The following is a 12341-nucleotide window of genomic DNA, read 5'->3' on the forward strand; positions in this document are numbered from 1 at the left end:
TTTTTTTACAAATTGTTTTAACTGCAAAATGTGAGGGGAGACTCCTGCACCTTCCCCTTGCATGCCCTCAGCCCCTTACTATACAACTAACCCCAATGCACCATCTACCTGTCTGCAGTAAAAATTATTTGGTGAAACAATTTTGACCATTTTACACTCAACAAAAAAGGTCTATACCAACAATTCTTTAGGTGATCAAGCACAAGGGCTGACTTTTAAAGAGAAGGTAGATCAAGGTAAAAAAAAAAAATACAACTATTTATGAAATAAAATGATGGATGGATGCATGGATGTATTACAAAATACAAAAAACTCCTAGGGCAAACACTACAAGCGTAATTCACTTCTATTGCATTCCTCCCATTATGGTCAACATATTTTAGCACAAAGGAACTGCCAATGGAGTATGTATCTGTGGTGAGAATAATTCACAACATAACTGTCAAAAACACACATAAAGGACTGTCCCTGTTCAGAAGCACACAATGACCTTGCCAGGACAAGCCCTCCCTAGAAAGACTGGTGGTTTGCCGCCTATCTAATAGGGATAGCAAGAAATCTTTCCCTCATCTAGAGACAATATTGACATTGATCACACGCAATAAAAAAACACCAGTACAGGTATACGTATAGAATGTTAGCATTAGATCATATCTCTGTTTTATTATTTTGCATGGGAGGTTTTCTTCTCGTAGGAATTTCTCTACAATGTTTAATCACTAATTAAGACGAGACCTACCCAACAACAGACCTAGTACTGGATAGTTAAAACATCAAACACCCACAAAGAATATGGGAGCCCCTACTAGCAACAAATCCTAATAGGGCAATTTATTGTTCTAACGTGTTGAATTTGACTACTTGGAACATCGTCATGGTCATGAGAAAACTCATGAACCTATGGTCGACCAGTTTTGATGACCACTCCGTTTAGGGTCATCTTCTTCAAGATCAGGTAGTTTGTCTTGGGCGTTGCTCCGTGAAAGGTCCTCTATGGAGGATCAGGCTTTGCCTCTGTCCTCTAGGGAAAAAAGAGAGAGAGCAAAACTGAGGTTAATTCTCAGTTGCTAGACACTCTTCTTCTGTCAGACTGTTTTTAGGGGGTATCACAAAATATTTTCCCCAACAAAAATATTGCTGTATATATGGTCGTCAGGAATGGCCATAGGCGATATTTTTTATTGGGGATAATATTTGGGGTTTTTGAGAGCAGGGGTTGAGGGGGTGTCCCCCGCTCCCCTTAAAATAATACAGAAGTTGCAGGGATGTCCACCGCAAGTTCCATGCCTTAATATCGCCACAAAAATATGGCGATATTTTTGTATGGCGATATTTTTGCGGGGATATTAACACATGGAACCTTTTATGGGCAGTCTGTGTGTTTATTATTTGCTTAGCCATTAAACTTTAGCACTGTCCACTGGCTAGGGCTTCTTTAATGCCCGGCGGTGGACAAAGGTCTGGGAAAGAGGGGGGGAAAAAGAGGGTCTGGGGTGAAATAGAGGCCCAGAGTCCCCAGAGATATATCATTGGCAATGGGGCCAGCTCAAAAGTGTTTAATGGAGTGACCCGTAAGGTGTTATCAAAACACGAGGCCACCTACCAGCGCTCTATGTGTGAGTGTGGCTCTGGGAGGCAGCTGTCACCTGCCAGGCGTGCCGAGCAATTAGTAATCGTTGCACGTTCTATCTGTGCAGGGATACAGAGGACTACAATAAAAGTGACTGAATACATATGCCCCATTTATCAACCGTTCATGGCTTTTTTGGTCCCCTTACCTTTTGCACATGGTGAAGTGGTGTGTATGCGTGTCTGAATGTGGCCGGTTTATTTTCCTATTCCTTTTGTATCTGTAATGAAATGAAGTGAAAGGGGAGGGGTCAACAGGACCGCTCTCTCGGTAAAGTCCAAGGACAAGTCCGGGTTCCTAATTATTTCTTACCTTGAGGGATCCAAGTTGTTGTGCCTCTAGCACTGCACCTACGTGTAAACACTAGTTGGAGCCGGCTATTGGCTCCATATTAGTTTTGGGCATTGCGTGTTCGCATACGTCAAAAGATGGGCGTGGATCTATGCATGCCTGCATTGTATGATGTTACCATGGCGGACAACTTGAACAGATCTAAGCTTGCTTTGGAGTGGATCTCGCAGTGTATTACATGCCGGTCTTAAGAAGCAAGAAGTGTGAAACATGTGGAAAAAGTCCTTGGGTTATGAATCTAGCCAGAGACCGTAATTCTCTGTTAGCTTACTCGAGCTATCACCTGCAAGCCTTGAAAGATAACCTCCCGTTTGGCCAGTTTTTGCGAGACCAGAGATTATGGACAGAGAATATAGACTGATAGCCTTAAAAGATAGAGGGTGGAGAATTCGCTTTTGGTGGGAAGACCTTCCTCTGACTGTCGCTAACTACCTTGAATAAGGGATTAGATATTTACTATGCCCTAGAAGAAGAGGACGTAACGTCAAAGTGTGGTAAATGTTTGGTACAGATTATCTAGGAGTCCCCCTAGTATTAGTTTCAAGGGATATAAAAGACCTACTGCTTGCTAAATGATTTATAAAATTGAAGGTCCATGACTCAACGCACCTGTCCATGGGAAAAGGGAGATAGGAACAACTTGTAAGACATGCTTGCCTTTCTGTGAAACTCATTCTGCCAGACTAACTCTTGAATGGAAGCAAAACGGAGGTCCTGGTGTTCAGGCCCCAAAAGGTGGATAACCTCTGGGACTCACAGTACTTGCCTGACTTGTTGTGTCATTGCCCTGTGGCCTGTGCTTCAGTAAAAAGCCTTGGGGTTAAGCTACTGACCACTGGCCCGCAAGAGTCGCAGATTTCCACCATATGCAGCTCATGGTTCGGAAAACAAAGTTTTGAGGAAAATGTTTCCCTTGCTACCCCTAGCCAGTCGAACAATACTGGTAGCAGCAACTATAATGGGGTCACTAGACTACTGTAACAGGATATATTTGGGACCACCCAAATATCAGATCCAGCATATGCAAGTGCTCCAGAATTCAGCAGCAAGACTGGCACTGATGGTGCAGCGATTAACCCCTTCATTAGCTTTTCTGCATCGCCTGCTCTAGTTGCCAGTGGTGACACGGATTGAGTTTAAGACATGCTGTGTCACCCATCAGGCTGTGCATAATGCTGGCCCAGAGTATCTAAAAAATAAGATAGAGCATTACTGTCATTTGGGAACTTCACCAAATCCTAGATACCAAGTGTTATCCATAAAGTGGTGGGCCTTTAAAGTCTCTTTGAAAAAGAACCATCCTGATGATTATCAGAAGCCACTGAGCCTTTCCAAAAAGGATGCAACCTCACTGGGAGCTTCTGGTGGCTTGGACCACTTGGAGGTCTTTGGGAACTTCCAGGAGTGGTTTACTGTGAGGCACTTGAAAGTACATCTGATGCTGTACAGCACTAACCCAACCACAAACTCTGGGGAGTCCCCACCCCCTTCTCAGCATTGGGACTTGGGACTTTGTAATTTTTGCTTTACTTCTTCGCAGATTACAGGAGAAAGCCAGAGTGCCTGTGTAGAATATTCAACCTGGTTGAGCCCCAGTTGGGCATAGATTTGTGACCTGATGTGCTGGTGAATATTTGTCTCCATTTTAGAGACTAAGTAATAAAGTAACTGTGGGGAAACTGCCATCTAGCAAGGGTGTAGAAACCCTGGCGTTTTAAATTGTATTAAAGTTTATAAAATGATGCATGTAATTCCATCTCTGAAAGGGTAATCTGCTAATATGATTCCCCTTTTATAAGCTCCATTCAAAAGCATAGTGCTCACTTGTGCCCTGCTGCAACAGCAGTCTGATATTCAGTACCTAGCTGGTAAAATAGCTCAACAAGTTGAGCGGTGGCTGCTGCGATCTGTGCGTGATCTGCGGGTTGCAGGTTTTGAATCCTGGCAAGGCCAATTTAGCCTTTCATACTTCCAAGGTCGAGAAATGAGTACCAACTTCAGTTGGTTGATATTATATGTAAGTAGTGTGAGATTCCTGAGGGTGTCTCACTCACTAGTCGCCGAGGATCTTTCATCCAGGTGGCCAGGACACAGCCATCACTATTGGATCCAGTTCCTGGAGGTTGCCCAGTGCGGCAGGATCACCTGGATGAGGGGTCTTCGGGGAGTGGAAGTGGGACACCGAAGGGTCAGATGCTGTATCCCCTTCCTTATAACACCTTTTCCCCATCCTGCCCAGCCGGATACTTAGAAACTCTACCCCCCCCCCTTTCCAACACAAACCCGTTCTCACACCATGAGAGACAATGGACTAATACCAGAGCAGATTATCTGACATGTCCCAACACAAGGGTCAGGCAGAGTGTCAGGCAATTGCTGACAATGACACACACCTGACTGCCCTTCCCCTTCCCCATAGGGATAAAAGGCAGAGCATGAGAGCACACTCTGAGCAAGGCCAAAGGCATGAGGAAACAGCTATTTCGGGACTGTAGTTCAAACAGAGGAGAAAGGCAGCGAGACCTAAAAGGACATCAAGGAGAGAGTTGCCCTTGCCCTTTTAAATCCAGACCTGCAAAGCCTCTGATGAAGGAAACATAAAACCAGGAATCGCAGCTGGAGAATGGTGTGATGGATGTCAGTGGTACATGGAACTCTCCCGCACTGATAGCCAGGGCAGGGAGACGTGGTTGCCATCGTGGTACCGTCCTCGACCCCAGCAGCAAAAGAAACGCCAACAAGTTCAGCACAGCAGGTGAGTCAGAAGAACCTGATAGTGGACCGAACTGTGTCAGGCTCAAGGTTGCATTGGCAACATTAAGACGATTAATAGACAGAGGTATTTTTGTGAACGAACTTGGTACCAGAGATAGAGTGGTCCAGCACCACGTGGGCGCTCATTCAAAGGTCTCTAGCTGGTACCCCACTCCTGAACAAAGAGAATGTGGAATTACAGAAGTATTGAAACTACAAGTACCAAGATGCCATAGGGAAGGCCGGCGTGAAGTGTCAATGTGGTCATACAAGGGCCTAGCCAAACTCCTTGTCCAATTGAAAGTCTGTTGGCCTCATTACGACCCAGGCGGTAAGTTACCACCTGGGCCGTGACTTTACCACCATGGCGTAAACTATGTTTACGCCATGGTGGTAGGCGGACTTACCGCCCCATTCTGAGGTCGGCGGGGCGGTAAGTCCCCAATCCCCATTTACCCTTCCCCATTCCCATTTTTGCCCCATAGGGCATAATGGGAGTGGGGAAGGCGTTAATTACGCCACCGTAAATTACGGTGGCGTAATTAACTCCATGGTCCCTTAGCGCCATGGATTTTAAAAACCTGCTAAAAGCAGGTGTTAAATCCGCCATGGCGCTAAGGGACCTCGTACTCAGGCGGTAAGGGTCGGCGCTGTTTACGCCGCCGTAAACCCCTTACCGCCTGAGTCGTAATGAGGCCCTGTGACACATTGTAGAAGTTTTGATGATTGTGAAATTGTGAACCCGACTGAGGGAATTGTGAAACGGGCGTTGTTGCCCGGCTGAGGGGAATGCAGTATGAACTGTGATTTTGTGAAGCCCGCACTTACCATAGGCTAACAGAGTGACCCGGCGACAGGTGATCGCCCTTTGAAAGTCTCTGTTTAAAATTGGCAAGTGCTTTGAAAGGTCTGAGCCCGGGAAGGGGGACCTAACTAAAACTAGAGGGTTGTTTGAAAAGACATTGAGACTTTTGAATATTACAAATAAGGAGATTGTGATTGAAAAGCAGTAGTGAACCCGACTGAGGGACAACACGATAAAAGCTAAGGGAAGTGAATCCTACATTGTGAAGAAGCTAAATTAACTACATTGTGACAAGTATGAACCCGACTAAGGGATGACCACAGTGAGTGGTTGGTCTGTGCCCGACTGAGGGAGGCTAACGTTGAGAGAATGATTGGAGCCTGGCTGAGGGGGAGCCACGGGTGTAGAGTAATCACCCGACATGAAGATAAGCAGAAGGGACATTTGTTTTGTTCTTAATGGCATATTAGGCCCTCTGATGCAAGAGACTTTGCATGAAAGAGACTTGGTCATAGAAGGCCCTGATATTGAGAGAAGGAACTGTAACCTCGTGCCGGAGAAGCCCAGGATTGTGCTGTGCTGAAGAGTCCCACCTTTTTCCATGCTAAAAACGTGGGCAAGGGAGACCCCAGCCATAATATCCTGACTTATCATTTTGTGATCACTTCTTTCTTTTCTTGTGAACATTATCCCGTACTCTTTTGTAGCATAGCGGTAAGGATTGGCAATAGGTTTTTCTTTGTAGAGGCCCTTTTTATTTGACTAGACTCCACTAGGACTGTATTATTATTATTTGATGGTTGTAGCTTGCTCTCATTTAGATTTAGGCTTGGATTAGACATTTATCTCACCCATTTTTACAGTTTAATAAACACCCTTGAACTATGATCACTTGTGTCTGTCTTACTTTGATACAATGCCTTCCTTACAATATACTCTCTTTTAAAGCCCTTTGGCAAAACCGCTTTATAAATAACACATCATTATCATCATTACCAGCTCTCCAGTTGCACAAAACAGGTTCAGAGGTTACAGGTGCCCATTTCAAGTCTCTGCAGCGCAGGGAATGCATTTATGATTTGCACCCCTGTTCCAAAACTCCATAATTATGAAGATACAGTCCTGATGGCAGAGTAATCTTTAAATATAAGCCATACCTGATATATTGAATGGTGGATGATATTTCTCATAATTATTACAGCCACAGAAATGTGATATCACACGTCAGCCTTGTGAGTCCAGCACAGCTGTGAAAGGTTTATGTGCATTCTCCCCAGACAGGCTGCCCTTGGCACTGCTGGCAGGACTTTAGCCTGGGGGTTGTCGATCTATGTTCATTTGTGAGGGCAGGTAACATTCTCTCCAGAAAGAAAGCCCTCCAAAGGAAGCATCCCTGGGAACAGGAAGCAAGGACTTGGCCTCAAACCAGAGTGCTTCATATCAAAAGGCTTTTCCTTTGATCCTATTGAGAAGGGAAGGGGCAGGGTTACTGTAGACAGAAGGAGCTATTTACACCTGGAGGACGAGTTTACCCTCTTGTTTCTGTCTGTTTCTATCCTTCCTTCCTGTCTCATCCACTTCCTGTAGCACAACACACTTTGGGTGTGATGTCAGGAGGCAAAGCCTACTGATTCTCAGAACGGGGATTGGAGCCCAAAAGCAGGCTAGCTTGAGTCCAATCACCAGTGGGATTGTGTCTTTAAAAGAAAGTGGCTTCCATTCCTTCTTTGATTCATCTTTGTACTTCCGCCATTGAATAGGAATGCTGCTGATGGAAGAAGAAATGTCTTCCTGCCTGCCACAGCATTGCCCAGGAGCGTACCATGTTGAAGGACCCCTGTAGTTGTGTGCCAGCCTCCCTCATGCTTGGGAGCATGAAACCAAGGGCCCATCTTGCCCCTAAACCCCTGGATTGGAACTCGCAGCACAGTGAGAGCCAAGACAGCTGGGATCCTGGTGTTGTCATTGTTGAACTTCTTTTAGCCTTGTAACAAGAACTTTTCAACTCATTCGAACCACCAGGACCTTTGAGTGCTGCCTTTTGCATGCTCTCGATAATCAGTTATGCCCTGCTGGACCACCAAGACCCCAGAAAGGTATTATTGACTGCTAACGGCCCCTTTGGTCCATCTTTGGTCCATAGAGACAAGCTAGGTTGCATTAATCCCTTTTCACATCCAAGAACATAACTGCATGAAGAACATTGTGGTTATTACTTGACTTACACCCTCGATTCATTAATTAGAGTGCTGCGTCGTGCTAGCTTTGATTATTCTTGGTGGGTTTTGTGTAGTGTTTTTCTAGTTAGTTATTATTGAAAATGGTGTGTTATTATCCTCAGTGATCCTCATACACCTTCATGAATTACTTATCTGTATATAGCTGTTACTACTTTAGTTAATGAAGATGTGTTTAAAGTCTGTTTAGTGTTGCCTGCCCCTCTGTTCCCACCACCTTGGTGGGAAATTCCTAGCAACCTCAATTTTTCCATTCACTTTGCTCCTCTTGCCCCTAAGATGGGTCTGGCACTTGTAGAAATGATCCCCATGTAAACAATTGCCTTTTTTATGATGGATATGTAGAAAGGATATCAAGGCTTCATAGTTGCCGCACATTGTCTCCTTGTCGGGTTGTAAGCTGGCAATACAAATGTTTTAGTATTTGTATTTGCTTTTATGGGTATTTCGTATTTATATTTTGGATTCTGTAGGCAAACCTTACTAGGATGCACCTGAGCACTGTACAAGTCATTTGTGGTTAACAGTAATTAGTGGAGGGGGAATTCACATGTTATAGCAGTTTGGATATTCCAAACTAAAGGTGTGTAATAAATATACTTATACACTTACTTACTATACTTATGCCAGACTGAAAAGAAGTTCCATTGTATCATTTCCTTTTTTGCATCCAGGGATGTTTAGCTATGGTGGCGTTCATGATGTTTGCTACATCATTTTTTTGAGTATAAACTGGCAGAATTGTGTGAACTGGAGATTTTTGGTCTGGTGTTTTTTCCTATGTTCAGATGTCCTTCCCTGGGTTACCCCTTGAACCTCTGAGATTTGTCCAGAAGTGGCACAGGAGAATAAGGGAATGGTCACAATGTTCTATACAGTAAGAAGGAAAGAGGAGCTGAAGCATTTTCACATTGACAGAGTGATTGAAACCATTGTTTGAATGTTTTAAATTATGATTCCATACACGTCAAACCCTATTAGTACCCGGGGCGGGGGAGTCAACCAATCAGGGTGCTTGGATACTGAATCCCACGATCTCAGCCTGTGTTCCGAGCAGCCTAATGGCTGCTTCCCTTGCCATCTTCCCTCCCTTGCCTCAAGGTTTTCAGATCCATTCCCACACCTGCCCCACTTACCTGATTAGTTCAGGTGCATCCAAAGTAATCAGGTAAGTAGGGCAGGGGTAGGAAGGAATCTGAAAACCTCTGTGTCCTCGTTGGCCATCATGGAAAAGCAAGAGGGCCTTCATATGGAACCCTGTCTTCCAGCTCCATGGTGGCCATCTTGGGTAAGTATCTTGTTTGAATGAACGGGACGCCGTGAGGTGTCCCATTCATTCCAACAACATACATTGCTGTTAGCACCTCGGGTTTCCTAATTGAAAACCCGGGTTGCGAATAGCAATAAGCACCCGGGTTGTAAGTGCGCCCGAGCCCAGCGTTAATAACTTGGGACCCCGGGCTGTTACCAGCCAATGAAGCCCCCAGAATGAGTGCTTATTGCTTAAATGAAGTCTAAGCAACCACTCCATTTCCATTTCCGTATCTATTTATGCCTTAGCATCCGTGGGAGATGGGATTCATGTCCAGGGCCTGCAAGCCTGGCTTAATGACCATGAGTGAAGCATGGGCTCAAAAGGATTGCTTAGAGCACCTAATGGTCATGAATTCCACCTCCAGTGATTGCTAAGGCTGTTGGCACCCAAAGTTAAATGGCAGAAGACAACATTCCACAAAACAGAAAAGTATCCAGTGTGGCATGGGAGGTAGAGTCCCTGGCAGGACTCCCAACCCCTGGCAACAGATACAGCTGAGGGGAAGCTGCACACATAGAAAGCAAACGTTACAAAACTGTGAGGAGTGAGCGGTGATCAGGTGGCGGAAGGAGGAGCAGACCACCCCACCCTGTCAGTCCAGAGGAGCAGGAGGGGCTCCGGACGATTGCAGGATGTATGAAGAGCCAGTGAAGGGAGACAAGGATGGGTGGACTCAGTGCAAGCCTCTAAGGATTTTGAGTTTGGCACAGCAGATTCTAAATGGGTATTACAAGAAAATACCGGGTAAGAACACCTGGAATTTTCTTGGGATCTTTGATCCTGATTGGTTGAGTCAAATGAAACATTTAGAAAAGGGCACCAATTCAGATTCGCTTGATCCTTTGAATCATATAATAATCAGAATTACTGGATCAATTATTAGATATAGGTCCTCATTCTGAGTATAGCGGTCCGGAAACAAGGGTGCCGGTAAGCTTACAGGCACCCTTGTTTCTGGACCGCCACACTATGAGTCTGCCTGCAAGGGCGTAGCGCCCGGCAGGTCTGACTCTGCCGGGCGCATCAGCCCTGCTAGGCAGAGTCATCACGGAAGCACTGGCACCGTTAGCAATGGTGCCTGTGCTTCCGTCTCCCCACTTCTATGGAGTCCTATGGGACTCCACGGGCATGGAGAGTTACCAAATCTGCTGCGTGGCTTCCCACTCCGCCGGGAATTGTAATGTCCTGGAAGTACCAGGAACTCGGCCGGCAGATTCAATGTTTGTAGGTCGGTGGCAACCCGCCGACCTCGGAATGAGGCCCATAGTGTCTTGACAAGATACTTCAGAACTGACTTGTTTTCCATCTCTAAATGGTGCAACTTCTCAACTCACTGATCAGATTTTAATTTCTTTCAACAGATTGTTACTCAACAAAGCTGAGCTTATTTCTGGCAAGTGAAATGAACGAAGACCTTACAAAGTTGCATTTTATCTGATATTTCATGATAGTATCTAAGAGATATGCACCATCTTGCAATTCTGGTGTTAAATAATAGATTAGCATTATTACCACAGCTGAAATCAACAAAAACCTGTCAGGATAGTGGTATTTAGCATTTTACAGCTGGATGTCGAATGGACTTCACGAAGGAAAATAAGGCATGGGACTTTCTGATATTCTCTCTATGGAATAGTCTGACTCACTGACCATCTGAGATTTCAGACTATTCTAACCAATGGCATCCACCAAAAGAATTTGAGTTTATATAAGTACATGGCCTTGAAGGTCCTTTCTGTCAGATTTGTCAGGAACACATTGATTTGTCAGGATTTCATCGGGTTTGTGACAATTATCTACTTTTTCATTGGAACCCTGAATTTGCGGCATTACTGGCATTTTGTAAAACGTTATTGGGTGTAGGCATTTGTGTACCTCACAATCTCTGAAAGCTGGGGATTGATTAGTGGCTGCACTACACTTGTTTTGTTCAGCTACCGTAAGTAAGGAGTGTGTGGGCCAAGTCAATGGCAGTACATTTAGAACTGTCTCTCTTATTGGAAAAAGGCACTGACGTAACGGGGGCCCCGCATCCCCAGCAGTGCGGGGGGCCCCACCAGCATATGTCCTGGGAGGGGGCCCCACTTGGAGAAAAAAAAAGAAAAAAATATATGCTTCTTCTTTTTGATTTCACTTTGCATTCATAAAGACATTGGGGTCATTCCGAGTATGGCGGTAGGGGGTTAACGGCACCGGTAAGGATGCCGGTGCCGTTAACCCCCTACCACCACATTCCGAGGTCCCTTAGCGGGTCCCACCAGGACCGGCTGGTATGACCAGCCGTCCTTAGCGGGACCCGTTAAGGGACCATGGAGCTAATAACGGGCCCGCTATTTGTGGACTCGTTATTAGCTCCTTTCCCATTCCAATTGAGCCCTAAGGGGGACTCTAATGGGAATGGGGAAAGGTTTTCAAAATGGGGACTTACTGGGTATGCATAGGTCGGAATGTCTCGGTAAGTCCCCATTCCGACTGAGCGGACCCGGGCCCGAGTTTGGAGGCAGCCATGGTGCTAATAGCAGCATGGCTGCCTCCAAACTTGGAATGACCCCGAATGTCTTTATGAAGGCAGAGTGACTACAAAAAGAAACTTTCTTTTTGGAGTCTGAGGGTTCTCCCACCCCATGCAATGGAAGACCCTAGGCTGGAGGCCTCTATGTCATGGGGTGGGGAGGCCCTATGACTTATAAAAGAAACAGTGGGCCTGATTATGGGTTTGCCGGTCCGGAAACAACGGTACCGGTAAGCTTGCCAGTACCGTTGTTTCTGGACCGGCAAACTATGAGTTCTGCGAGCGGGTGCCTTTCAGCCGCCATGTCTGACCTGGCGGGCGGAACGGCACCGGCGCGCAGAACTCGACAGGTGTATCCGGCCTCCCCACTCTCATTGAGTACAATGAGACTGAAATGGGAATGGGGAGTAATATTTTCCAGCGCCCAGGAATGGGTAATTGCCGGGGATCGCCGGGACTGTAATGCACCGGTAATTGCCCATTCCTGGGCACCGGAAAATTCATGACTATTTACCAGCACGGCTACTGCCAGGGTCACAATGACCTCCAGTATCTTTTTGAAGTCACTCTGCATTCATAAAGAAATTATTTACTTTATGGTTCAGTCCTTAAAGGAAATAATTTCTTTATGAAGTCAACGTGACTTAAAAAAGAAACAATGGGCCTCATTACACGGTAGGCGGTAAGGGTTTACCGGTACGGGCAAGGGCACCGGGAAACCCTTACCGCCTTACTAC

At 45.7% G+C, this 12341-nt stretch overlaps 1 protein-coding gene across 6 annotated transcripts in view; it reads right to left on the minus strand.

Annotated features, from left to right (window-relative positions):
* LOC138566370 (inter-alpha-trypsin inhibitor heavy chain H4-like) overlaps positions 1–12341 on the minus strand; it is a 1003937-nt gene that overhangs the window by 1255 nt on the left and 990341 nt on the right. The gene's annotated exons all lie outside the window — the stretch shown is intronic.

This window comes from Ambystoma mexicanum, chromosome 2p, assembly GCF_040938575.1.
Source record: "Ambystoma mexicanum isolate Mex_15411 chromosome 2p, UKY_AmexF1_1, whole genome shotgun sequence".
Taxonomy (NCBI): domain Eukaryota; kingdom Metazoa; phylum Chordata; class Amphibia; order Caudata; family Ambystomatidae; genus Ambystoma; species Ambystoma mexicanum.